The sequence below is a fragment of the Antennarius striatus genome, chromosome 9, assembly GCF_040054535.1.
Source record: "Antennarius striatus isolate MH-2024 chromosome 9, ASM4005453v1, whole genome shotgun sequence".
Lineage (NCBI taxonomy): Eukaryota > Metazoa > Chordata > Actinopteri > Lophiiformes > Antennariidae > Antennarius > Antennarius striatus.
In genome coordinates this window covers 21058953-21063885 of record NC_090784.1, presented here as the reverse complement: position 1 = coordinate 21063885, position 4933 = coordinate 21058953, and the positions used below count along the sequence as shown (strand labels likewise).

At 39.0% G+C, this 4933-nt stretch overlaps 1 pseudogene; it reads right to left on the bottom strand.

Annotated features, from left to right (window-relative positions):
• Positions 1-4339: 4339 nt before the first annotated feature.
• On the bottom strand, positions 4340-4626 carry LOC137601960 (small nuclear ribonucleoprotein E pseudogene; annotated as a pseudogene).
• Positions 4627-4933: the final 307 nt, after the last annotated feature.

Sequence of the window (4933 nt, the reverse complement as noted above, 5' to 3'; positions counted from 1 at the left end):
TAGAGACGAGCTGCGCTCAAGGGCCGGACCAGACTCTCAGCATGTGCGCCCGAAACGCCAGTGTGTCCAAGAGGACGTCTGGCTCCATTAACTGGAGTCCGCTGGGAGCCCAGAGCCCCAATCAATAAAAAACATGGATCTGGTGTAGTGTTTCCCCTTTTTGACACACCCTCTGTGTCTGGATGTGTGAGTTTGGTCCAGCCTGTTGAAGGCCTGATTATCCGAGATGCTGAGGTAACCTTTGTGACCCTGAACTCGGCGTCTGAATGGACCACAGCAGGTCTGGTTTTCATTCAGGCGTCGCTGCCTACAGCTACAGGCAACAATTGTCATGTGTGCACTTGTGTTTCTGTGTGCGTCCGTGTATTTGAGATGGTGTGCGTGTTCACTGCAGGATACTTGTGAAACCCAGAGGGTTGGGGTCATGTTACTCGCACACAAAAAAACTCAATGATCTTGACCATCTGGTCGTCTCCGTACAACCGTTTCTCTTCCCCCCCCCCTGATGAAAGGCTGGCTGCCATCTTTGGGGAGATGCAGTGGGTTAGTGTGCCACAAGGCATACAGAGCTCTTTGTCTAGGAGTCCAAGCAAATATTGCCGTCACCTATGGACTCCATGTGTCTTTCAGAGTGGACAGGTTTAATCGGCTGTACAGACATGTCTGAGAGCCCCTAAAGGACGTCCCTTTGACTTCCACAGCCAGATGTCCCTTTCAGGACTTCTCTGGTGCCCCGCTGTCACTTGAATGAGGCGACCGTGAGCACAAAAGGAAATGTTGGCTAAGCCCCACGTGCTGATGCCACAGCGAACGGGCTGAGGGATGATGTAAGACCTCATGCAAATGATACCGCGTCTTGTGTTTAAATGTTGACAAGAGGCCTGAAATGGATCAGCTGAACAAATTAAACACTAAATGAGAGGGTTAGGGTTTCCCTGTTGATTTATTTGATTTTTTAAAAGAATTTATTTGTTTGCTTGTTAGTGTTTATTATATTTTGCTGTTTAAATTCAGAACAGATATGGTCCAGATACATACGGACATCATAATTATAGTTCCACTTATGCAGAATCCCCTGTTTTTTCAGCTTCTTTTTGTGGAATGACGGTCATGCAGGAATCCAGATAATGAGGGCTCTTCAAGCCAAACTCTGATTCATCTTTAAGATAATTGAGCAAGTCAGCGTTCTATTATCCTCCACTACTTTACCTTAAAGTGTACTTCAACATACATATTGTTTAAAAATGTGCTTTATTCAAGTAATCTGAGGCAGGATGTGACACAAGGACAATGTAAACTTGTTTATTTCATATTTAGGTTATTGTGTCAAGTGGATTCTATTCTGCTGAGTCACCTTTTATTCCTTAGATGCCAATTTATCAGTCTGGCCTGTATGTGAATGTCTCTTACCATTTTTAGTACAGATTATATTTTCTTGCGTAGGATTCTGTTGAGTTTCTCTGTCTGCAAAAGCAAATTGAAATGTCTCTACAAATAAATGTTTGATTATATCTCAAATTTTACTCTGATAGGTTTTAATATTCTTAACATTGAGGTGTAGTTTTTTTTATTTTCAGTTTTCCATGGATTGATGAATTTATGGTGACTCTGACAGTCGGTCATCGTCTCCATTGCGTGTAAAACAGATAAAATGACATTACTCCAGGCTCACCAGAGGACTGGGGGTTATGTCACACACACACTGACTTTCAGTGGATGTGTTACCTTCAGTAGACTCTTGGTAATAACACTTCGGGATTTGCAGTGTGATCCACAAGTGTCTGTGTGACAGAGGAAGTGTGTAAAGAAGTACAGCCTCACCTCCGTCTTCACATCCTTTTTATGACTACAACTTGTGATTCAAATTTTTATTAGTCCATCATCCATTAGTGGAAAAGCAATTAAAAGTCAGCTCATATTGCTTGTTTTATCTGACTAACAGTCCAGAAGCCAAAAAAAAAAAGAATTCTTATATGACATGAAACGTTTAGTAACCATAAAAACCCACACATTTAGACGGAAGCAGGAAATCTACAACACATTTTCTCAGTTAATAAATAGGAAATTATCAAAACCAATTTTAGATGAACCACTAGTGGTTCACAGCTGCACTGATGTGGATGTTAATTTTTATTTCCTTTATTACCACATATTCCTTTGTGTGATGCACATCCCTGCATCTTTTACATTTAAATTCACAACGGTGTGAAGCGCTCACCCACACACACCCTTACCTCACCCTTTAGCAACAAACACACAAACAACTACATGCACTGGGATGTTGTGATTGGGAGAACTGGTGTCACCTGGGAATATGAGTCAGGTAGTATGACTTCATTGCTTTTTACGGGTATTAGGTCATCTCTCACCCCCGCCCCCACTCCTCTCTGCCGGTCTAATCACATTGATGCTGAACAGACACGCCTAGTGATGAGTAAGACCCACCTCACCGCTTGCTTCCTGCATGCGATGATCTCACATACGTCACTTTGAACTCACGAGTCCTGCTGCTCATCCTTCATTCATTTGTTTCACCATTTGAAATGATAGGAAGACATTTTCCACCAGCATCCGGCATTAAACTTCATTATTCCACATTTATCTGATGGTGATGTTTATCAGCACCTTTACACGTTTAAACTGTACATTTAAATCCTCTAATTTTATATTATTAAAATATTATTTCCAGTATTATTCAACAGTATATAAATTAGAAAATCTCTTGTGTCCTTTTTAAGAACTATGTGGTGTAAAGTAGTTAATCAGCATGTCGTACTGTAATGTAGAGCACCTCGTTGTATCGTATGGAATAGTTTAGACACAAACACATGATGAGGATGCTGTGATCACTTTTTTCAACTAATTCTGGGCTGTTTTAATTATCATAATAGTATTAACCACTAATTTATTGTTTATATTTAAAGTAAAGACCAATTTATTGTTGAGTAAGAGAGCAGTCATTCGGTGAAATATGGACTGGGTTACAGCTTACAGCCAATTATAATACTGTATATTGTTGTTTTGGGTTTTTTTTTTTTAATATTCAATTATTCTATTTGTCAATATGATTGATTGGTTGTGCTTGAGTGATCCAGTATCGGAGGATGTGACTTATAGTTTTCTTGCTTATGCATCCTGATCCATGAGTTAGTCTGATTTTTATATAATATGGGTGGTGTGAAAATGGACCCCAAACATTTATACACACACATTTAACCATCCTGCATTGTATCCTTGATTACCCTTTGGTATGCATTGAACTAAAGCAAATTGAATTCAACAAATTAAATAAATGAATGAATAAAAATTTGCACCGACTGCTTAATCAGCCGCGTTAGAATTCTGATTTTGCTGATAGCACTTTTAATTTTGTTTGCAGTGGATTTATTTTGAATTGTGTTTGTCTTTCTTTTGCACATGTCAATCAGAGGCTGTTCTCTCAGGCCGCAGCATCAACAATCGGTTTAATGTTTGGACATTAAAGGTCAGTTTTCTACAAAGGCGTCTCACTATTTACATATATCTCAGCTTTATAATGCAGATCTTCAAATGAGAGACCAATACATGGCTAATTCTTATATAGGCTATAATCACAGCAAGAATAAGTACATCCTCGGGTCTTAAGTGACCCACCATCCTGCTTCATCATTTATGAAGGTTATGAATGTAAACAAGCATTTACTGCTCAGCAACTCAGATCATTCAAAATTCATACTCAGCTGTTACATAATGATAAGAATCCACACCAAGATTTCTGTGGGATATCTCCAGCGGCACCCTTTAGTTGTTTTTAATTTGTGCTTTTTGTTTGTGTTTAAAATGACTTTAGGGGAAGTGAACCGACTGCAGCGTTCAAGCGGCCATCAGTACAGCTGATCGCTGCAGTCACGCTGGTGTAGTTGCCTTGAGGAATGGTTGTGTGACACTGCCAGTTTAATAAAATTATCAATTCATGTTAAAGCCAGTTCAGGTCAGACTAACAATCATTGCCAAAGTGGACTTCCATGGAGAGACCTCAGAGGGTTCCCCCCCGGGTGTCCTGAACAATATTGCTGCCACTGTTAGTGTATTCAGACACCACCTTCATGACTGGAGTAGATATTTTTTATTTGTCTGAGAAGAAGAAGAAGAGGAAGAAGAAGAAGTAGAAGAAGAAGAAAAAAGAAGAAGAAGAAAAGGAGAAGAAAAGATGTTTATTCTGAGACTGGAAATAAGCTGCAGAAAAAAAAGAGCTACAATATTCATGTTATATTAACGCAAACATACTCAACACATTAAAAAACAACAAGAAAAGAACAAAACAAGAACGAAAATATTCTTTTGAAATATCTCCATTTTCCTAGTTGGACACGTTCTGCAGCAAAGTAATGTTGTCCCCTTTCAACATGATCCTCCCCAGAGGCTTTCTGTTCTTAGTCTTCATGTGGACTTCTTCAGCGTCATCTAGAACCAGGTTCATGTATTCATCAAAACCAATGATGCAGCCCTCTATCCGCATGTTCACCTGCTCATACAACCAGACTTGGATCCGGGAGCGATTTTGTAGATACCTGAAGATAAGGTTAATGGGCTGCACTATAACCTTCTGGACCTTCTGTCCTTGTCCTCTGTACGCCATACTCCAAAAAAATACCAACGGGAGGTATAAGAAGAAACAAATTAGCACCTTTTTCAGAGTGCAATTTAATGAAAGGTTCACGTTGTGAATTTGCTTCAATGAAAAGGAGATTTTTTTTTGTTGATTTAAAAAAACAACAACATTTATTCATAAAAGCCAAATTACAAGAAAATCACGTTGACATAAAATCCAAAAGACATTCACACAAAAAGGAATCCACATCAAAAACATTCCTGAATGAAGAAAACTAACATTTATCAAATGAAAAGAAGAAGAAAAATAAATAGAGAAATAAAGACAGACAGATAGATAGAT